General features: G+C 42.5%; 1 protein-coding gene across 1 annotated transcript in view; it reads left to right on the top strand.

The window, feature by feature from the left end:
- Window positions 1-24,606, top strand: part of LOC138951045 (uncharacterized) — a 511,167-nt gene that overhangs the window by 282,759 nt on the left and 203,802 nt on the right. The gene's annotated exons all lie outside the window — the stretch shown is intronic.

Genomic DNA, 24,606 nt, shown 5'->3' with positions numbered 1-24,606 from the left:
TGTTGTAAAAGTGTTCCAAAAGTGTTGACCTGAACACTTTTATGTGTTCAGAAGTGGTTACAGCAGGGTGAACACTTAAAAGTGTTCAGATGTGAACACTTTTGGAACACTTTTAGAACACTTTTGGAACACTTTTTTGTGTATAGAAAACTTTTTGTGTTCCAAAAGTGTTCCAAAAGTGTTCTACTAAAAGGGTGTTCAGAAGTGGTTACAGAAAGGGTGTTCCGGAGTGGAACACTTTTGTTTAGAGTGTAATGTGACGACCATCTGTTGTGTGTGGTCAGTGAACGGAGCAGTCAGGCTCCCAGTACTGGGTAATGTGACGACCATCTGTTGTGTGTGGTCAGTGAACGGAGCAGTCAGGCTCCCAGTACTGGGTAATGTGACGACCATCTGTTGTGTGTGGTCAGTGAACGGAGCAGTCAGGCTCCCAATACTGGGTAATGTGACGACCATCTGTTGTGTGTGGTCAGTGAACGGAGCAGTCAGGCTCCCAATACTGGGTAATGTGACGACCATCTGTTGTGTGTGGTCAGTGAACGGAGCAGTCAGGCTCCCAATACTGGGTAATGTGACGACCGAAAGGTTTTACTTGTTTATTTTATGCCCTTGAAATATGAAAGACATGATGCACGAATCACGCATTGGGAGGCACAAGAACAAGTTGGGGTTGAAACGGCGGCTTCACATATGATATTACGTAATCATCTAGGGGTACATACGCGTTGCACACAACGGGCGCCCTCCGCTCTTTGTAGTGAAAGGAAGAAGGTACGAGTAAAATGGTGAATAAAACTGCTCTCCCAATAACACTTTAGAGAGTGTAAGGCTGCTTGGGATGTTGTCACATGTGATGAGATTTGGGTCTACCAATCTAACCCTCGATCAATTCACCAATCGCATGTTAAGATGTTTCCTGACGACTCCGCCAATATCAAGTAATGTATCGATTGAACATGGACTTTTCCTTTTTTGAGCCATGTGACATCAGAGTCCGACTAAAACTCATATTTAGGCAGTTAGCCGAGAGACTATTTACTTCATACTTGGGACTGCGAAGTAACTCACAAGTCAGCATTTACGTCTGCCAAAATAAAGCGACCTGTGGCCGAGGTCTTGTCGACTACATAGCGGCTTTACGCATACGCACAAAACCTACGGACACCGTAAACTAGAAACGTGCTGGGCTTGACGCGAGCGTAGCGTGACTTGCGCTGCTACGTTCACCGTCATGTTACGACAGCTCTCCCCCTGTCCTAAACTCTCCCCCTGTCCTAAACTCTCCCCCTGTCCTAAACCTTTGCGCAGGACGCGTGTAGCGAAGAAAAATGGCAGGTAGGTTGAATTGACATTGTCCCTAATGTCCTGCCACAAGTTTTGTTTAATTTTGGCAGTCACCGCATTGTTCAGTTTGCTGATCAAATCCTTTGCTTAATTTTGTCTAGCATGGTGTGAATTTCAACTTCCGTAAAATTTCCGCCGCAGTGCTTTGCTTTGCTTCCGCAATGTGATAATAAAAACAAGAGGCGAAGCCTTCAAGGCTCACGTAAGAAATCGACAAACAGTAACACAAACTCAATCACTCCGTCACACATACACACACACACACACACACACACACACACACACACACACACACACACACACACACACACACACACACACACACAGTAAGCATAGGTGAAACTATGCAAGAAAGCGAGACCCTGGATCTGCCAAGAAGTCTCGGCCCGCTCACAATAACAATGACCGAGACTTTCAGTAATTCCTTTGCGTGACGTCTAACCCTCTTACGTCATAATGTGACGTCTTCAAATAGTTTCTATCACACACGTCGAACACTTTTGACCGAGACTGACGTAATCCATAGACTCGGAAATGTTAAAGTTTCTACCACAGACATACACACGCACAAACACACACACACACGCACACACACACGCACAAACGCACAGACAGACAAAGTTACGATCGCATAGGCTACACTTCGTGAGCCAATAAAAAATAAAAAACTATCTTACGTAATCAAACACAACATATTGACGTAAAGTACCAAACAAGAAAGAATTCTCTGTAACGCCGAGACTGATAGACTGATAGACTGATAGACTGATAGACTGATAGACTGATAGACTGATAGACTTCCATGTAGGCTTTTGACGTAATTAGTTAAACGTGACTTCAGGGGCTTATCCCTTCGCTAAAAATAGTACCATTTTGAGCTCAGCGTTGGCTGCTTACGTATTTCGTTACTCCGCAAACGACTAAGCAACGTCGTGACCACCAAGTTACGCATTTGCAGAGCTACGGAATACGTAGGCTCGTAACTCCATGCGTAACCTCATTTATTTCCGCTACCGACAAGACCTCGGCCACTGAAGAGTAATTCCAAACAAAAAGATGATTTTAACTCCCCTCAAGGCCCAAAGGACAACAACTTGAAGATTTCTGCGTCTGTTGTGCTGAGGTGACACGCAATTGCAAGTTTTGCCGCTCAACGTTCAAACCAATCGCAAAGTGCAGTCAGCTCTGTCGCACGCTCATCCACCGGCCGAGTCCAAGTGCGCGGGGCAAACAGTTTTGAGGTGACAATTGGACGAAATGAACTACTTCCTCGGTGAAGAAAATAAACTTGATATGTCCCCGCCACACAAATAACAGACAAACATTCAACAACAGCACATTATAAAACCTGAATTTCACACTTACAAAATGATACCAACACATATCGATTGTGTCTGCTGCAAACCCCACAAGTTAACTTGAACTCGTCCCGTCCGTCCGAGTGGCTGTGACTTCAACGAAACTGTGGCGGTTTACGGAAACTCCGTCTGCTTGGGCAATGGTAAGATGCAGCTCATTTGATGTGATATTATCCCTGTTGCGGAAGTAGAAGAAGGGCTCCTAATATGGACCACTTTTTGTTTCATGCTGATAACTTGCTTGTTTTCTTGCAAAGAAGTTTCATTTTGTGTTTGGTAGTCCTTCTCTCTTAGGTTAACCGTTAGGCATAATTAGAGTGAAATAGCTTTGATAGATATTCAGCAAAAATTAAATACAGAAAAAATCACAAAGGGTCCATATTAGGAGCCTGGGCGCCTAATATAGACCAGTGAAGCGGCCTTCACGAATCACTGTAAAAAGCCCCCAATACTTCAAAATAACATGATACAACTTAGTGTGCAAGTCAGACTAATTCAAATATGCTTTAGATTTAGCTGTCCCACCCTTAAAAGCAGAGGGTAAACTAGTGACTGAACCCAAGGCCAAAGCAGAGCTCCTGAACGCGCAATTCAACACAGCTTTCAGCAGCGGCAAGGAATACACGCAAGCCGAGTTTGAGGAGAAGTGTAAGATGGCCACCGACTCCAACTACCCACCAATGGACGACATCCTGATCACCAACAACGGCGTCGAGAAACTCCTTGCGGACCTCAACCCCACAAAAGCGACGGGCCCGGATGGCATCTCACCAAGAGTGCTCAAAGAGCTTGCCCATGACATCGCTCCCATCCTGACTCCGATTTTCAAGCGCTCCCTTGATAGTGGCGAGGTGCCCTCAGACTGGAAGCAGGCCATCGTCACACCCATCTTTAAGAAGGGAGAACACTACAACCCTGCGAATTATAGACCTGTATCCCTGACCTGTGTATCTGGCAAAGTCATGGAGCACATACTCGTTAGTCACATCATGGACTTCTTGGAGCAACAGCTGATCCTCACCCCTCAACAGCATGGCTTCAGGAAACAACGCTCATGCGAGACCCAGCTGTTAGAGCTTATCAACGAGTTGGCAGCCAACCTGGATAGGAACGGCCAGACAGATGTCGTGGTGATGGACTTTGCCAAGGCATTCGACAAGGTGAACCATTCCCTGCTCGTCCATAAGCTCCATCACTACGGCATCAGAAACTCCACCAACTCCTGGATTGCCAGCTTCCTACATGGACGGAGCCAAGCAGTCGTCGTGGAAGGGTCAAGGTCAACCAACATCCCGGTCAAGTCAGGCGTACCACAAGGATCAGTCCTCGGACCTTGTCTATTTCTGATCTACATTAATGACTTGGCTGCGCGGGTGTCCTCCACGACTCGACTCTTCGCCGACGACACCATCGTCTACAGGCTCATCGCTGCCGCCAGCGATCATGCTGCCCTTCAGTCTGACCTACAACGACTAGAAGAGTGGGAGTCACAATGGGACATGACCTTCCACCCCGACAAATGCAGTGTGCTCACAGTCAGTAAGAAGAAGAAGACCTCCGCACACCAGTATACGCTGCACGGACACGCCCTCGAGAATGTCACCTCCGCGAAATACCTTGGAGTGACAGTGCAAGCAGATCTGAAGTGGGATATTCACATCGACACCATCGTGAAGAAGGCCAACCAGACCCTTGGATTCCTTCGCAGGAACCTCAAGATAGGAGCAGTCCACACCAAAGAACTGGCCTACAAGTCCCTAGTGCGACCTTTGCTGGAGTACGCATGCACAGCCTGGGACCCCTCCTCGCAGAAGAACATCGCCAAGATCGAAGCCGTACAGCGCAGGGCAGCACGCTACGTTCTCCACCGACATCGCAACACCTCAAGTGTCGGAGAGATGCTGCAGACCCTCCAGTGGCCCTCTCTTGAGCAACGCAGACGGACGTCCAGACTGTGTATGCTGTACAAGATTACCAACAACCTCGTCAAGGTCAACTGCGACGAGCTCCAACACCTTCCCAGCAGATCAAGAAGAAGCTCAAGAACAAACACCAGAGCCTTCAACAGGATCCCAAGCAAGACCGATACGAGACTGAACAGCTTCCTCCCCAGAACCATCAGGGAGTGGAATGAGCTACCAGAGGAGGTTGTCAGCGCGGCGACAGCAGCCGCCTTCACCTCCAGCGCATCCCACCACTGCCAGCACCTGTAAACAAAACCCTGTACCCTGCCCTAGGCCACCAGTAAGTACGGTCGATGAAGGCTAGGGCAGCACCGGCAGGGGTTTAACCCCTGCAACCGCTCCGGCCGCCGGCTTGGCCTAGCCCGAGACTTGAAAATGCTGTGTGGTCCTGCCCCCCCCCCCACCCCCCTCTCCCTGCAAATTTTATTTTCTTCCGCAACCCTCCAAAGCGCCACTAATAGTCAGAACGTTGACCCTGGGCGTTAAATGGAAGAAGAAGAAGAAGAAGATGAGGGCATTATTTGAAGCACACCAGGAAACTAAAGAAGCTAATCAAAAACAGAGTGAAATTAAGTGAAATTATCAACTTCCACGAAAAGAAAACTATTTGTTATATTTTTTTTAAATCTCGAGGGCGAGTTATGGGTTATTTCCAGCAAGCTTCTTAATGATTTAATGAAAATAGGCTGTAGCTTTTATTTTCTTCGATTTGTTGAAGGTGGTCCATATTAGGGGACTCACACATACTTTGAGATTTTGCTATTATTTTTTGTTTGCAGGAGAAACTCGGGGTCAAGACTGCTAAATTGTAACAAATACGGTCTTAGCTATCATATAATTTTCTTGTCTCTCATTTCCGACATAAGTTTGACCACTAGGTCACTGTCACCACAACTTCTACTGTCAGCCATGTCGACACTGTCTGAACCATCAGATGTACAGTTGTTACCCTTGGCACGCGCTCTCTCGATATTTCTCAGCTTTAGATCAGTGGCGCGTGGGGAATACATCTCTCTTTCTCTCTCACTCTATTCCTCTTTCTCTCTGTCTCTCTGTGTGTCTCTCTCTCTCTCTCTCTGTCTGTCTGTCTCTCTCTCCCTCATAGTAGGGGTTCTATTTGTCAAAATCTTTCAAATTTCTGTTACATTTATAAAACTTGGCAGAGTGATAGAGTAAGTGATCCTAAAGAAATTTAGAAACACGGCCATCGCAATTTCTCACTTTCAGTATCTATTTTTAGAACAATTCAAAATGGCCGCCATTTGACCCTAGAAATGCTAATATCTCAGGAACCATATGCACTACAAACATCAAAATTTGCACACGCACTCTCATGAAGTAGTGTTGTAACATCGAACAATATAACACATGTTGTTATATATCCAAGGTCAAAGATCAAGGTCAAATAGAAAGTCAGTGTCACGTTTTGGTAAGTGACTGTAAAATGCTAATTTCTCAGTAACCATATGTACTTGGATCATAAAATGTGATAGATAGTATCATAAGGTAATGCTTTCACACCCATAGTTAATTCACTTATGTCATTGTACATTCAAGGTCAAATGTCAAGGTCAAACGAGAGGTACCGGCAGGTAATTCTAGGAATGCTAATTTCTCAGCACCAACATGAAGTGGGAATACCGGATTTGGTAAACATATTACCTGTATTATATTATCAGCAGGCCTGCTATGTATATATCTTCACATTATTGTGCATTACAGTTCAAGGTCAAACAGGTATGCACCTGATATAATTATAGTTCATAACACAGGTGCTGTCCATTTCCAAAACCAGTCAAGATCCATTCAGCATGCAGGGACACAAGTGCACTTGCAAAGTGCTGTGCATTTCAACACAATTGCTCTGCTCATGGTGGTGATCATCTGCAGGAGTATCTGAAGAGCTGATCATCAGGGAATTTTCCCGGCAATTCCTGTAGCAGCCGGGAAACCTCTGGTCCGCCAATCATCCACTTCCGCAAAGCTGACGGGTTGTCTGTCAGTCCGACAGCGCCACCTTCTCCTTTGATCAATGCATTGTTCTGCTCATGTGCGTGATCAAGAGCGATCTTGGAAAAGGGACGTCCGAATTTCTGTAGCACAAAGTGGCCCATCTGGAACTCTTCGAGAGTAGATGATACTGCAGGAGTTACAGTGCTGTGTGTACGCAAGTTTCATCAAGATGCTCAGGCCGCATGCAGTAATCTGATGTGCACGACGTGTTCTTGCAACATGAACTACTTTCAAACACGAATCTGCAACTCCCGATGATGTGATTTCTGCTTCTGCCAAAATGTTTGTCCAGCCACTTTCCCGCAATGGCTTTCATGAAAGCCATTTCTGTGTGCAACCCTCCTAACATGAGAATCATCAGGCTTGGCCCATATATTTCAACCTGCAGCTGCTGTGGATTACCGCTTTGTTCTGCCAAAAGATGTTTGCCAAGTTAGGGCCGATGGGAAGCCTTGATGAAATATCAGATGGAAGTGCTCCCCTAGCATGAAAGTGCCCCAAGTTTTCAGCCAGTGTCTCATACGTAGAACCGGATGCCGTCTGCTTAGCGTTGGCTGGACAGATTTCATGTTCTTTGGTTATCTCTTGGCAAATGAGACAAAGAGTCCACTCACTGATGGCGAAGTCTGAGGCTATGCCACATCCACCACGGTCAATGACTCTGTAGACAAAACATCTGGACACGGGCTTGTCCGACGAGCTGCTTTCCCTGGGCGCTCTAACGGAGATGAATCTATGTCGGTTTCTTCATCTTCCCTCCCTCGCTTCTTTTTCTTCGGCATATTGGATGGTCATGTCGACAGAAATTAGATAGCATGTGTTAATACATCACACACACACACACACATACACACACACACACTCACACACACACACACAAACACAAACACACACATTGAACACATGGTATATATCATGGTATATGTATATTTATATCTCAGAGATCAGCCTACCTTGGCTGGGTTTAAAACTCAGCTAAAGAGCTACTTGTTTCGCAAGTTCTATCACTGAAAAAATGAAACTGTCTGCTTGGACATTTTTGCTGTTCTCTATCACCTATCTTTGTTTATTTAGAGTGGCTTTTTTTGTATGATGATGGTGAGTGTATGTGTGTGTGTGTGTGGGGGGGGCTGTATGTGGGGGTGGGGGCAGTAATAATTGTCATATTTCGTTTTATTGAGTCACTTGAGAAAAAGTGACTCTATGTAATCGGTCAGTGTTAGTCTGTCCGGCCGGCCGTCCGGCCGGCCGTCCGTAGACACCACCTTAACGTTGGACTTTTCTCGGAAACTATCAAAGCGATCGGGCTCATATTTTGTTTAGTCGTGACCTCCAATGACTTCTACACTTTAACGATGGTTTCGTTGACCTTTGACCTTTTTCAAGGTCACAGGTCAGCGTCAAAGGAAAAATTAGACATTTTATATCTTTGACAAAGTTCATCGGATGTGATTGAAACTTTGTAGGATTATTCTTTACATCAAAGTATTTACATCTGTAGCCTTTTACGAACGTTATCAGAAAAACAAGGGAGATAACTAGCCTTTTCTGTTCGGCAACACACAACTTAACGTTGGGCTTTTCTCGGAAACTATAAAAGTGACCGGGCTCAAATTTTATGTGAACGTGACTCATTGTGTTGTGAATAGCAATTTCTTCCTGTCCATCTGATGCCTCATATAATATTCAGAACTGCGAAAGTGACTCGATCGAGCGTTTGCTCTTCTTGTTTTGTTAATTTTCTGTGCTAATGGTCTAAATGGTAGTGTATGCTTTGATTGTTCTTGCTTTTGGTGAATCCGTGAGTTAGTGCATTGAGTTTTTCAACTGATAAGATGTGCGCTTTATAAATGCTATTCATTATTATTTTATTTTATTATATATTTGACATCATAATTGTCACCACATTACTACTATACCCCTCCCCCCCCCCCCCACGCCTCCAGATAGTAGCCACTTTTACTTCATGGATGATAAGACAGAGAAAAAGCATGAAATAGTGTGTTTTTTTACAACTCACAATCACAATGAAGGTGTCACATCAAGAAGTGATATGGAGAGCCTGAACCACAGGAGCAGAACCACAGTCATGTACTGAGGAAGCCCTGGAAGGTATTGATCACAACACAGGGTCTTCGAGTCAGAGTGAGCAGCAACTGCTAAACTGCAAAAGAAAAACACACACTGGGGTAGATAGGGGTACCTTGGTGGTGTAATATGAGGACGGGCTCATGTAACCCTAATGGGACCTTAATACCCCAAAAGGTCCGATGTACTCCCCACCGTTGAAACACACACACACACACACACACACACACACACACACACACACACACACACACACACACACACACACACACACACACAGAGGCAGACGGACACACAATTGGGTGGTTTGTTCTTCAGTTGAGAAGACTAAAATTGAGGTGTTTATTTTATGGTAATTAGAAACAATTTTTAAAAAGCCGGAACGGTAACTAACCCTAACCCTAACCTAACCCTATGGCACTTATTGGCACTTGAAAAAACTGGGTGGCTGACAACCCACCCAGTGGTTTTTTTCAAAACCACCCACGGGTTTGAGACCGTGTATCCCTAAATCCATCCTTCTTCCCCCTCCCTCAGTCCATTCCTAGCTCTCTCTCTCTTCCTCCCCATTTATCTCTCTCTCCATATATCTCTCTCTCCCCCCCTCCCTATCACCTTCTCTCTCTGTCTCCCTCTCTCCACCCCTCCTTCCATCTCTCTATCTCCCTCCCTTTATTTCTCTCTCTCCCTCCATCCCGCCCCCCTGCCTTCTCTCCTTCCCCCCTCCAGTCTCTCTCTCTCTCTCTCTCTCTCTCTCTCTCTCTCTCTCTCTCTCTCTCTCTCTCTCTCTCTCTCTCTCTCTCTCTCTCTCTCTCTCTCTCTCTCTCTCTCTTGTGCATTTTCACTGTCTTGTCATTTCTCTTGACAACACTTCTTCCAAATATTTGTGTAAAACCAAGTAAGTCCGCTTGCTTAGATCTACCCATTTTTTGTTAGATCTGTTAGTTAGTTAGTTAGTTAGTTAGCTGTTGCTTTTCGGGTCCAGCGGACCATAATAGGCCAAATCAGGACCCCACAAGTTAATCATTTCACATTTTTTGATTAAAACAATTATAATACATAAAATTTGTTAGATCTAATATTGGGCGAAAAAGGTGGTAAAACCAATAAGTAAGTCCACAAAATGCCCAACAAAATCAAAACCATCCATCAGATTATTATGAAAATCGAGTTTTAGATCTAAACGTAAATTAATGCTATTTATCTTATCTCGGTGGTTTAATCTAAATAATCATCACTTTTGAGACAGTTTATCAAACACTAAAAGTCGTTTTTCTCGGAAGTAGCTTCAGTGGACTTACTCGGTTTTGTCAACACACGGCAGAGTTACTGTAATTGTCCAAACATGTCAAATATACTCACCAGAGAGACTTTTCAGCTGCCAAAACAAAGAATGCATGTGCGATGTCCGCCATTTTGTTCATTCTGCCCATCCGTTCTTCTGTATTTTCAAAACGCTTTTAAAAACATTTTGAGCTCCAAATAACAATTATATCAACATAACATGTCAGAATATATTATTATGTTTATTTCAATAACTCGTAATATTTTTTTTCGTGAAGTTTTGTATTTTATTCCTGTGCTGCGGACTAGCATTTGTTCCAATTTCGTCTGCATGAAGGCGCCAGGTTTAAAGCCTTATTTCTCAAAAACAATCGCATTTTTGTGATGGCCGTGTTTCTAAAAACCCTTATTTTATTCTTAACTTGCCTTTTGGGGCATAACATAAAATGTAACAAGTGTTTGAAAGGTTTATGTGTTTTCGTTGCAAGTAGAACCCCCGCTATCACGCACACACCAACACACCAACACACACACACACACACACACACACACACACACACACACACACACACACACACACACACACACACACACACACACACACACACACACACGCACTCTCCCCCCCCCACACACACACACTCCCTCTCTCTCCTTCTCTCTCTCTCTCTCTCTCTCTTGCCGTCAACCTCTTTTGCTCTTATAATGTTTTCATGTCTGTTTTGTATTCATGTTAGTTAGCAAGGACAGATTGTAAGACTAGCCAACGTCTAAAATCTCCATCCTTCTGTAATAAAGTTTAATCAATCAATCAATCAATCAATCTCTCCCCTCTCCCTTCGTCTTTCTGTCTCTCTCACACACACTCTACTCTCCCTATCTCTCTTTCTGGCTCTGTCTGTCTGTCTGTCTGTCTGTATGTCTGCTTGTCTGTCTGTCTGTCTGTCTATATTTCTCTCTCTCATTGGGCCTAGTTTTAATTACCACAAACCAGTTTTTGAATTCTTCTTCATGGTGAACAGGGGTGTCCCGATCCGGTTTGAGGTCAGCACTTAATTGTCTTCCGTGGTTTTTTTCAGACTGGCGAGTGTAAAGAGTGCTGTCAGTGCAACGAGGAGTCACAGTGTGACAGTAAGAACTGTGCGTGTCGCTCTAAAGGAAGCCACTGCTCCTCTCGCTGCTTTGCCACGGGATGTGGGAACCACAAGACTGTCATGGTGAGTGGTGGTCGGAGTAATAAATTACCTTTAGTATGCATCAGCAATATCTCTCTCTTTCTCTTTCTCTCTCTCTCTCTCTCTCTCTCTCTCTCTCTCTCTCTCTCTCTCTCTCTCTCTCTCTCTCTCTCTCTCTCTCTCTCTCTCTCTCTCTCTCTCTCTTTCTCTCTCTATTGTAAAATGCATGTGTGAACTATTTGCAGATGATACTACAATTCATTCTAGTCATCAAGATCTTATTAAACTGGCAAATATCCTCCAAGAAAACATTGATCGATTACTTGAATGGTCAGAACTAAACCATATATCAGTGCAGAACTAAACCATATGTCACTGAATCCAATTGCCAAGTAAAACTAAATGCATGGAAAAAAGACAAAATCTAACATCTGGATTTCCGACATTGCTAATACGAAATCAAGATGTTACCGAAGTTGATAGCCATAAAGTCTTGGGAATAACTATTGACAATAACCTGTCTTGGTCAAAACATGTAGATACACTTTGTAAAAACACATCCAAAAAAATATTTCAGTTATCAAAAATCAAACACTTTCTAGACCTTCGCACAAGAAAACTGTTTTTTCAGGCACATATTCAGTCAGCTATTGACTATGCTTCCACAGTGTGGGACTCTGCAAGTGCAAATACTTTGAAACACTTGGGCAGTTTACATAGACGAGCTGTTAAATTAATTATTTTAAAAAATACATCTCTTTCCGTGACTGATTATAAACGATTGCAAATTCTTCCTATCAAAGATAGATTTGCATATAACAAAGGTGTGATGATGTATAGAATTATGTCAGGGAATGCACCTACACTCATTGCCTCTAATTTCATAATAAATCATTATAGAAAATGTAACAAATTAATTACCCCAACTCCAAGAATTGACCTGTACAAGTCGAGTTTATCATATTCTGGAGCAATTATGTGGAACGCCATTCCAAATATAATTAAATTACGAATTCATGAAACATCATTCAAGGAATATTACATGCTGTTTCTTTTACAAAACTTATAAGAAATATTATCAAGCAGCTGGCAAAATATAACTGTACTCTCTGATTATATTGAAAAAACATGATTATATATAATTCATGAAGGATTTTTTACAAACACATATTTCTCTGTTATATATAATTTTCAAGCATTGCTAAAGAATCCTAATGCATCTTAAAATGTCTTATTGGTTGCTTGACATGTTAATTATGGTAAATATGTCATTTGGTTACCCCTCAATGGGCAAGGGCCGGATGAAAACAAGCATGTATACATTGCTTATTCTGTCACCCTCATAAAATAAATTTCAATTCAATTCAATTCAATTCAATTCTCTCTCTATCTCTCTCTCTCTCTCTCTCTCTCTCTCTCTCTCTCTCTCTCTCTCTCTCTCTCTCTCTCTCTCTCTCTCTCTCTCTCTCTCTCTCTCTTACCTCCTTTTGTTCTTAACTTTAATTTTTTTAATAATTTTATCAATGTGTGTATGTGCGTCCTAAGAACAGATTGTAAGAAAAAGCGTAGCCTTAAATCTTAATCCTTGAAAAAAAAGTTCAATTCAATTCAATTCAATTTTTTTCCTCTCTCTCTCTTTACCTCTTTTTCTTTGTCTCTGTCTCTCTCTCTCTCTGTTGTTGTTGTTTTTCTCTACCTTTTTCTACATGAATGTCCGAGTAAATTATGTGCTGGTTGAAAACAAGCTCGTTCTATTGCTCATGCCACACCGCTTGAAAAATCAAATTTGATTTGATTTGAATTGATTTGATTTGATCTCTCTCTCTCTCTCTCTCTCTCTCTCTCTCTCTCTCTCTCTCTTCATCATCATCATCATCATCATCATCATCGTCATCATCCTTATCATCATCATCATCACCATCATCATTATCATCATTATCATCATCATCGTCATCTTTATCATCACGATTTTAGGTTTTACGACCTCCTTTTGTTGTTAACTTTTTATTTTTATTTTTTATTTTTATTTTTTATTTTTTATCATTGTGTATCTATGTGTCCCAAGAACAGATTGTAATAAAGGCGTAGCCTTAACTCTTAATCCTTGTTAAATAAAGTTCAATTCAATTCAATTCAATTCAATTCTCTCTGTACATTCACAATTTTGATAATTACGCAAGAATTCAAGTAAAGCTTTTAACGTGTATAATAATTATAGTCTTGTGAATAGTGTTTCTGCCTTTTACTGTAATGTTTAACTTTTGTAAATGTTTAACGTGTGTATATAATATTCTCTGAAAGGAAGCTCGTTTGTATTGCTTTTGCCACAACCCTCGTAAAATAAAATTTGATTTGATTTGATTTCATTTGATTTGATCTCTCTCTCTCTCTCTCTCTCTCTCTCTCTCTCTCTCTCTGTCTCTCTCTCTCTCTGTGTCTCTCTCTCTCTCTCTCTTTCTTTCTCTCTCTCTCTCTCTCTCTCTCTCTCTCTCTCTCTCTCTCTCTCTCTCTCTCTCTCTCTGGTGATATGCAAGAAAAACATCTCAACTTTCACAGTATCATATTAGCATCTAGTGCGTGGTCAAAAGAATCAAAACTTACCCTATTTTTACGAGATTGATACTAAAGTGCTTTCAAGTCAGAGTCGAATGTGTTCGCTATACGTAATGATGTACGGAATGATCACGTCACCCCAAACGTTTTTGCTCTGAATAATTGCAACTTGTAAACAACACATCCCGCCGCGTAACTGGTGTCAGGCATGATAGTCTCTCCGCAGACAATAACAAGACATGTCAACAATATGTCATGAAATGTAACTGGTTAGGTTCTTGTGTCACTTTGCAGGGACAGAAAGTAGAGCCGTACCTTTCAAAGGAACAAGTCCAAGTACTTGCAAAAAGCCAAGCCACGTCTGACGCCGAGAGAAAAACAACACGCCCCATCACGCATGACACAACACAGACCAGCAGCATACCAGCGAGCTGTCAGGGATCAGCGCCCGACAACGAGGTAAATTCATCTAACTTATTTGTCTTATATTTCATCATGGTCAGAGAAATAGGAAAACAAGAACGCTGAAGTCTGATTAACCTTTCAGTCAAGCGCACAAACCTGACACACCTATGTACAGCGAAGTGATGCCACTAAAAAAAGTCCATGTCGCTCTCACTTTCCCATTACACACACACACACACACACACACACACACACGCAAGCACACACGCACGCGCGCCTGTACACACACTCCCACACACACACACATACACACACACACACACACACACACACGGCACACACTCACACACACACACACACGCACACACACACACGAACACGCACACACACATGCACACACTCACACACGCACTCACACACGCACGCACACACACACACACACAGACACACACACACACACACACACACACACACACACACACACTCACACCATAAACATACATTCCAACAAATACATAACTATAAATACGTAAATACTTGAATGCATAATTATGTCATCCTGAATTCACGGCATTGCCCAATTTGCGGAATCGGCAACATTTTTGCCCATTTTGCGAAATTGGCAAAACGTTGCCCATTTCGCGAAATAGGCAGTTTATGCGAAATCAGCAGCCGAATACGCGGAAACGGCAATCGATTACGCGCAATAGGCAAGTTGCCCATGTTGCGAAAGCGGCAGTAGTGAGTTTCAAGTGTGTGTGTGTGTGTGTGGTTGTGTGTGTGTGTGTGTGTGTGTGTCTGTGTGTGTGTGTGTGTGTTTAACAAACTGTTAATATAACAACTGACCAGAAACATGACGCATTTGTTTTCACTCAAATCCACTCTGCCAGATACGGCTACTGTAGTATTATAGTGTGTTGTAGTGTTGCAGTGTGTTGTAGTGTTGCAGTGTGTTGTAATGTGGTGTAGTGTTGAAGTGTGCTGTAGCAGAGTGCTGTAGATAGTGAGCTCTAAATACCAAAGCAACCATGTTACGACCTAATATTCATCCAAACCTCAAAAACAATTCCGTGTCACTCGTTGAATGTGCGTAATGCTGAAAGTTTTATCTACAAACAAATTTTGTCACCGAAGAAAAATCCTCGTCGCCGCGATATTGGCATGTGCCGTGTTGATGTACACGGCATTTTGTTACTGGATTTAGGCAATAGCCACCGCCATTTGACATGTTTCGGTTGTAAGTAAACATTTTTCTCATGTTTTGTGATTGAATGGAAACCGAATCGCGAAGCGATGAGGTTTTCATTCCAATCACAAAACATGAGAAAAATGTTTACTTACAACCTCAACATGTCAAATGGCAGTGGCTATTTCCATTCTACTTTACTCACCAACAGTGGAACTCGATCTTGCTGAATGACACACTGGGAAAAACGTTCCTTTCCATAAAAATGTCATTGCTTTCGTCGACTATTTACCTCACGTACCTTTTTTCCACACTGCGCAGCTGATTCATTGACATTGAGGCTATCCTGAATATGTTACACAGCGAGAACTGACACTATTGTTAAGAATAGGAACTGAAGTATTTGTTTTTCATTTCTAAACTTTGTTGGTCATGATCACGTTCCAAAAATATTCATGTCGCCAAACGAACAGGGCGTGACGTCGATTTGCCTTTTCATTCACTACAATACTCTTCCGGTCGCGGCTACAGGTATTTGTTTTGTTTCTGTTTCAGTGAAGCAAGTAAAAAAAAAAAAAAAGAAGTGTTTGCGCATGTCTGTTTGTTTATCGAGACCATTATGACGTATCTATTTGTCGTCTGCGAATTTAGCACACAGAGAGATAGAGAAAGTGAGAGATGAGGCAGCGTTCGCAAACTGAACAGATGCAAAGACGCTGCGTTTGCAACGTAAAATAATACAAAAGATATTGTTTTCCATGTTTATTGGATCATTCAAAGTCAACGCCATGAACATGAAGAAATTGGAGCAGATTCATACACTCCACAAAACATGTGAAAATCACCATGCTTCACAAAACATGGGCAATCATCATTTTCTCATGTTTCTAAACCAATGAAATTGCCAGATTTTGATTTTTACTCATAGAGTATTGTAGAATAAGTAACTAAGCACGTTTTTCAAACAGCATGTTGCACAAGAGGAAGGAGAAATGTGCGTGTCCCCCGTGTCATCTCCAACCCTTCTTGCAGTATTGTTGGTGATGTAATGGTGATCTGGCAGTCAACAGTTGTTTTTCAGTGTTACGCATGTTTCGGTGTCACAATTGTTTAAGCTGTCTCCACTACCACCAGGTTGTTGGACCTTCATGACATTCTGCTTGATTACTCCTTATGATCATGATTCAATGTGTGTCTGCGAAATAATCCGTTCTTGGTGCTAAGTATTGCACAAAGTAGATTGTTTGGTCACACCGAAACATGCGTTATGCTCCCAACCCTGGTCACGTTGAACGCCACCATGCTTTGCCCATAGGTTGTATCTGGAGCATACACAAACAGTTTGGATAAGCTTTAGGCTGTTTTATGTTTTACCTCTGATTCCCCCTTTCTGTAACCAGCAGTTAGGAAGAACCTTCAGAAAACGTTGTCCACACTGAAAAGTTGCACTGCAAAACTCTCTAAAGGGCATAATTATGTTCCTGCTTTCTAAATACACGTTTTGAAGCGGATACTCTTGCGCGATTAAACGAAATGGGCAAAAATGTTGCCGATACCGCGAATTCGGCACGACACATCAATACAGGTGTACATGATACCAAAATACATGTATATGAATACATTCACATTAAAATTAGATTTGGTTATGATGGCAAGGTATAACACATCATTTCAGCTACCCCTCTCCTGGATATTATACGTTATCCCAGCGAAGCTGGAGGTATCCCACGAACGCTATACTGTAATCGACTTGATAAATGTTCTTCCCAATAACACATAATAAAGAATTTTCTTCAGGAATGGACACAGAAAATGAATTCGAAATTTTAATCCTCGACATTTTTTTTAATCGTCGACCTTTTAAAATCCTCGACCTTTTGTCCTGTAGACGTTTTGCTGTTGACCTTTTGTCACCCTCGACCTTTTGTCGCACTCGACCTTTTGACTCTTGACCAAATGTCCTCGACCTTTTGTGCCTCGACCTTTTGACCCTCGACCTTTTGGTTCTCACCCGAACTGGATTTAGTCACTCTGATGGGGGGTGGTAGTAGCAGCGCTCAGAAACAGGTCATTGACACACTATTCGCAGAGAAAAGGAAGGTATAACAGTACTCCACGGACACTGGCTAAGCCCACTCAGTGTTGTCTGTCTGTCTATAATTATAATGTTGCTTGTCTGTCTGTCTGTCTGTTTTTCCGTCTGTCTGTCTGTTTTTCCGTCCGTCTGTATGTCCGTTTGTGTGTCTGTCCGTCTGTCTGTTTGTCGATCTGTCTGCCTGTTTGTCAGTGTGCCCGTCTGTCTGTCTGACTGTCCTCTGCCTGTTTATCAGTCTGTCTGTCTGTCTGTCTGTCTGTCTGACTGTCTGCATGTTTGTCAGTCTGTCCGTCTCTTCCTGTGTGTCTGTCTGCCTGTTTGTCAATATGTTCGTTTGTCTGTCTGTCTGTTTGTCTGACAATCTGCCTGTTTGTATGAGCTGATGTAGGACAACTTTTTACATGATTTTGGACCAGAATGGCAAGTTTAAAACGGGTCTATAATTTTTGAGGTCATTATGATGAGGGCCCCAAAGGGGGGGTATCATCACGATCACGGGAAGGGAAATTTTAGCTTTCACGATCACAGTTACCTTGATTTTTGTTTTCACGATCACGAACACCAGTGGCAAATCACGGTCACGGTAAAAGTTGCAGGTACAGAAAGCACGTGTCAAAGTAAACACAACCACACAGTAATTCGCTCCTCTGGATCTATTGTTTATTCAACACAAAGTGACAACTGTTGCACTTTTTTATTAATTTTTTTTTAATTCTCTTTCATACACACATAGAAATACATATCATGATTTGTAATCAGTAACAAGAATGTTGTTTTCATTGTTTTTTCTCTCGCTCTCTCTCATACAAACACTCACAGGAATATACACTCCAGGGGCGGAGCAGTTAAGCCAGAAGGGGTGGGGGTTACAACCTGGGGTCCAGGGGTAGACCCCTTGTGGGGTAACCCCCCAGAAGCTGAAGAGTTTTAGCTATTTTATGAACAATTTATGGCTTATCCTTGATTTTAAACATGATCAACTGGTGTCAGCAGCCACTCATTATTTCTTTTAAAGTTAGTGTTAATTTTTTTAATTTTTTTGACAGCCGGGGGGGGGGAGGTTGGGTTCCGGAACCCCTGTAACCTCCCCCCCCTAATCCGCCCCTGCACTCATACACATTCAACTCCCACACCCTCACTCACACACATGAATAATATACTTGCACAATTTCACATTTCCAGAGCTAAATCTTTTAAACCCATTTTCTCAAAAACTATTGGGTGGATTGAAATAAAAGTACATGTATGTGTGATGGTAGAGTCTATAATAACAAAATCCCCAACGAACATGACTTTGATCGACTTTGACATGAGGATCAAGTGACCCAAACTGGCACGTCTCCCCGCCATAGTTCCTGAATTTAACCCATTGTTGATAAGTTTACAGGCGCTAAAATAAATCCAAGCTTAATGCAAAGAATTAAGCGACAATTAGAATCTATGCCAAGCGTGTCCACGTTGCTGGGATGAAAAACACATTTCTAGTTTCGGTTTTGGCTACACGCAGACTCGATCAGACTCGAGCCAGTCGAGGTCACACTGAGCGAGTGACAGCCGGACGTGGCAATGTCGACAATGTCAATGATCTCAATCAAACTCAAGATCTTGAACAAATTTCAAGATCTTTGCCTACATTCAGAACAGTCATAGAGCAATATAGACAGGGCCGGAATAGGGGGGGGGTACAGGGGTTGCGCAACCCCCCTCCCCCCTGGCTTAAGCATGTACCTCCCAAACGCTTTTTTTTTGTGGGGGGGGGGGGAAGGTGGGGGGGGGTTGCATCTGGATCATCATGAAATCCGAGGAGAAATCGCACCTCTCACCCCCTTTCGAAAGACATTTTTCTTCAACGATTTTTGTGATGAAAAGTAGGAGTCCTTACAATCTCAATTCTTCTTCATTGCCTATACAGCTTGCTGTCGAATTTACCTTTTTCATTCAAGGACAGGCTTCCTTTCCCTCCAGAAACATCAAAAACCGTTCAGCTTCAAGGGGGCAACCCCCACCAAGGGGCTTTGCCCCCTGGACCCGCATCTGTAACCCCTCCCCCTAGTACTTACCTAGTCCGGCCCTGATAGATCAACATGCCTTGACATTTCGTCTTCGGAAAGACGGACCCGTAGCCAGACCTTTCCACCAAGGAAGGCATTCTCGCCGCCTGCTTTGGTCTGGCTTGAATCCACAAAATATAACAGAAGTTCGATGACAGTACCGCTGCACGCCATTTTTGATCTTCGAATTCGAATTTGAATGCACTCAAAACTTTAGCACGAAGCCCTTCCATTGGATGAAGTTTGGCAGACTTTTGTAATTCGCCTTCTGATTCGATCTCTTTTTTGTGTGATTGGTTCTCTTAAAGGGAAGCAATCGCTGTCATAATCATATTTCTGAATGTGTTCTTGCTTCCCTTCAATCGGGATTGGCTCCTTGACAAATAGAGGATCATTGAGTGATACAGCTGTGAAAAATGTACGTTGAAAATAAAATGCTTTGCAATAATGCCCATCACGATCACGAAAACAAATGACGATCACGATCACGAGACTTGATTTTTTTGTCATCACGGATCACGGGCAAAGTCCCATCACGATCACAGAAATGGAAATTTCGGCAATCACGGTCACAGAAAGGTAAAAAAACGCCAATCACGATCACGATTTTAAACCCTTTGGGGCCCTCTTTGATGGAGGGGACGGCTTCTTCAAAAGGGTTTTACAACAGCTGTTTTCCAAGCTGGTGGAACTGAACCCGAGGAAAGTGACTCATTAATCAGATTGGTAATGATGGGGAGAAGGACATCTAGGTTGTCATACATCAGTTTGGTAGGAATGGAGTTCACATGTTTTGGGTTGGGTGGCTGAAACCAGCTTGCGGACAGACTCCACTGACACCGGACTGAAACTCGAAAACTACGGACCAGAATATTGTGCCTCATGCTGGGCTATCTGACTTTGATCAACAGAATTGTTGAAGCTGTTGCGAATTTGTACAACCTTCTGACGAAAGAAATCCGAAAAAGCATCAGCAAGTTGGTCTGCTATGAGAACAGTTGAAACTTTTACATTTTGCGACTTGCCTAAAAGAGTGTTGACATTTTGAAACAATTCTTTGCAAGAAACACTTGCAGTAATCCTGGCACTGTTAGAAAGCTGTCTTCGCACCATGAACCAAAAAGTTCACTTTACGTTTAGCAGTTTCATACAGATCTTTGTGTTTGGTCAGTTCAGACGACAACCACCGCAGCTCAGCGTGACGACGCTCTCGCTTCAACTCCTGGAACTGAGCGGCAACGGCGGGGTACCAAGGTGTGGCCTTAAGCTGCTGAACCCTATGCTGGACAAGGGGCACATGCTTGTCCAGAGTCTGACCAAGAATAACATTGATAACCATAATAGCCATACTTGTGGGGAGATCTTCTTTAACGATAGTGTCCAATCAAAAATAAAGGACGCCACAGTTTGTTTGCATTACATCACAGTCTGTACTTTTGAAGCATTGCATTCTTCTTTTTATATTTAGTCAAGTTTTGACTAAATATTTTAACATCGAGGGGGAATAGAAACGAGGGTCGTGGTGTATGTGCGAGTGTCTGTCTGTGTGCGTGTGTAGAGCGATTCAGACTAAACTACTGGACCGATCTTTATGAAATTTGACATGAGAGTTCCTGGGTATGAAATCCCCGAATTTTTTTTTCATTTTTTTGATAAATGTCTTTGATGACGTCATATCCGGCTTTTCGTGAAAGTTGAGGCGGCACTGTCACGCCCTCATTTTTCAACCAAATTGGTTGAAATTTTGGTCAAGTAATCTTCGACGAAGCCCGGACTTCGGTATTGCATTTCAGCTTGGTGGCTTAAAAATTAATTAATGACTTTGGTCATTAAAAATCTGAAAATAGTAAAAAAAAATAAAAATTTATAAAACGATCCAAATTTACGTTTATCTTATTCTCCATCATTTCCTGATTCCAAAAACATATAAATATGTTATATTCGGATTAAAAACAAGCTCTGAAAATTAAATATATAAAAATTATTATCAAAATTAAATTGTCGAAATCAATTTAAAAACACTTTCATCTTATTCCTTGTCGGTTCCTGATTCCAAAAATATATAGATATGATATGTTTGGATTAAAAACACGCTCAGAAAGTTAAAACAAAGAGAGGTACAGAAAAGCGTGCTATCCTTCTTAGCGCAACTACTACCCCGCTCTTCTTGTCAATTTCACTGCCTTTGCCATGAGCGGTGGACTGACGATGCTACGAGTATACGGTCTTGCTGAAAAATGGCATTGCGTTCAGTTTCATTCTGTGAGTTCGACAGCTACTTGACTAAATATTGTATTTTCGCCTTACGCGACTTGTTTGTTTCTTCATGCACGAATAGTTTTGTTTTTTCTGTTGTCTTTGTCTTGTCTGTGCACAACTCTGTCTTGTTATTTCAGACTCACAGGCCTCATGAGCAAATCACTTCCCAGTGGCAGCTTAACACTCGTGTGGAAACAGTACAGTCTTATGCATGCCACAATATGCCTGCGGTGTTAAAGAGGCAACTCGTGGTATAAAAAGGAGCCACGCTTTGCCTTCTTCAGTAGGTCTTCTGGCTGTTTTGGTAGAATAATTAAGCTCGTCACTTCGAGAAGACAAATTAAAACTTATGCCAGGAAGCACTGCATGGCTCTTTAACATGATATTTGAGGAAGTTCCAACGCAAGAGCACAAAACAATTGACAGGGCACAAGGCGCAAGTATGGAAATGGTGAAACAAATTCAAACCTACCGGTTTTGAATTTCTAAATAAAGAGGGCCATGCAGATACTAAGCCGGAAGCCTGCCAATGTGACTACTTTAAATGTAAAACATCTAACTGAACTAATTCGCTCTATCAGTGAACACGTGCTTCGGATGTTCTTACATTCAACCTGTGTTCCCCTATTTACTCAAGTGTATCATTGCCACTTGTTTCACAGTTCTCTGACAATGGCTTTATAACCGCTGTCAACCAGACACATAAACAATCTGTTTAAAACAATAGCATTGTTAAGTCTGTCTCCGTAAGGGGGGATCAGTCGGTTAACTTAACCTATTTAGCCGTGTGACGTCCGCGGTTTGTGAGTGCGCGATACTTCCGGGTCAGAGGTTACGGTCCGAACCACCGGAAAGCGTTACCACCGGCTGCTAAAACCAACGATTGTACGGACTGCGAGTGGTAAATTAAATATTTATTTCAAATAAAAATATGTTTCATGTTAGTTGCACAGGCATATGTTCTTGTTTATTTTGTGAGTGCATCTCATTAAAACTGGCTGCAAATTCGAATGTTGAAACTATTTTTGCAATGATTTTTGAATGCATGCCTCCTCAGATGAAATTTTCTTGCTAGATCTATTTTGTTAGTAGCAGCAACAAAATGTAACGTTTTCGACATTGTACAAGTTATACGATCAGGAATTGATTTGCGAGCTTGTGCCATAAATCCGAGATGCATGGGCATGTTACTACAAAGTAATATTCTTTGTTTGGAGTAGAGTACAAGTCAAGGGTATGCCAATCCCGGCAAATCCAGTAGGCAGCCCAGCGACAGTCTTCTCAATATGACTTAACTGCTACTGCTTGATCAGTCCGCATTGTACCGGCACGGTTGGCCTAGTGGTAAGGCATCCGCCCCGTGATCGGGAGGTCGTGGGTTCGAACCCCGGCCGGGTCATACCTAAGACTTTAAAATTGGCAATCTAGTGGCTGCTCCGCCTAGCGTCTGGCATTATGGGGTTAGTGCTAGGACTGGTTGGTCCGGTGTCAGAATAATGTGACTGGGTGAGACATGAAGCCTGTGCTGCGGCTTCTGTCTTGTGTGTGGCGCACGTTATATGTCAAAGCAGCACCGCCCTGATATGGCCCTTCGTGGTCGGCTGGGCGTTAAGCAAACAAACAAACAAAAATCAGTCCGCAAGCGCGACCGTTAGTTTGGAGACCGTAGAGCTGTATTGTGCAATACCACCTGGTGGCTGAAAGTAGGTTACGTCTCCGTCTAAGGCTACTACTTAGGACTTAGGTTCTCTAATATCGATACATAATAATAATGCGCTCTGAAAAATGTACAAGTGGTATCAAGATATATATATTTTTTGTAATTCAATCTGTTGGCATCAAACAGAAAGATCAACACCAAAAAACAAACATCGCCGAGACTACATCAATAGTCTCGACTAACCATACCCGAAGACTAAGACGGTTTACGCTCTTCCCCGCGAAGCATGCGGACGTAGTAATTACTTAACCTATTTTCTTTAATTCTGAGCAAACTATTAGAGTAAACATGACATATCCATGCATTTCTTTTTTAATTCAGGAGAATATGAGGAATACAATTCAATCATATTTATGGTAGTGGACATTTGATTTTAATGACAACCTTAATGAGCAAACTAGTAACTACGTTTTAAGCTTCCGAGCTGAAATGCAATCCCAGAATCACACACACACACACACACACACACACACACACACACACACACACACACACACACACACACACACACAAGCACGCATGCACGCACGCACGCACACATACTCACACACACACACACACACACACACACACACACACACACACACACACACACACACACACACACATACATCACACCACCCTCGTCTTGATTCCCCGTCTATGTTAAAACATTTGGTCAAAACTTGACTTAATGTAAAAAGTGTTCAGCAGACCAAAGATATATGAGGATGGCATTCGAGTGGTAATGTCAGTGTTTGATATTCTCTCAGTTGCCAGAAGATTTATTCCGCTTAACTCTAACTTTTTGTTGTTGCAAACTTGTCTATTTTCCGTACCTTTGATTATAATATCCTTATTAGTCTAAGGCACGTTTAATTTGTTTCAGACGGAGTTTCTTAACGCCTGGTTTCCTCGCCTGGACACCCAACCCTACATCGTCCCCCGGGTCCACTTCGACACCGTGCACGTCCGAAAGGTAAACCTTGCAGGAGGCCATTCCATCAAAGTTCTGAAAACTCAAGAGGAACGAGAACAGGGGCAGGATAAAAGCGCCAACAAGACTGTGAAGATAGACAGAATTCTCCAAAAGATCCACTACTGTTTGAGTCACATAAAGCAGGAAGCAGCC

Source organism: Littorina saxatilis, linkage group LG16, assembly GCF_037325665.1.
Source record: "Littorina saxatilis isolate snail1 linkage group LG16, US_GU_Lsax_2.0, whole genome shotgun sequence".
NCBI classification, from domain to species: Eukaryota; Metazoa; Mollusca; class Gastropoda; order Littorinimorpha; family Littorinidae; genus Littorina; species Littorina saxatilis.
Note: the sequence above shows the minus strand (reverse complement) of the source record. Positions and strands in the feature narration are given on the sequence as shown.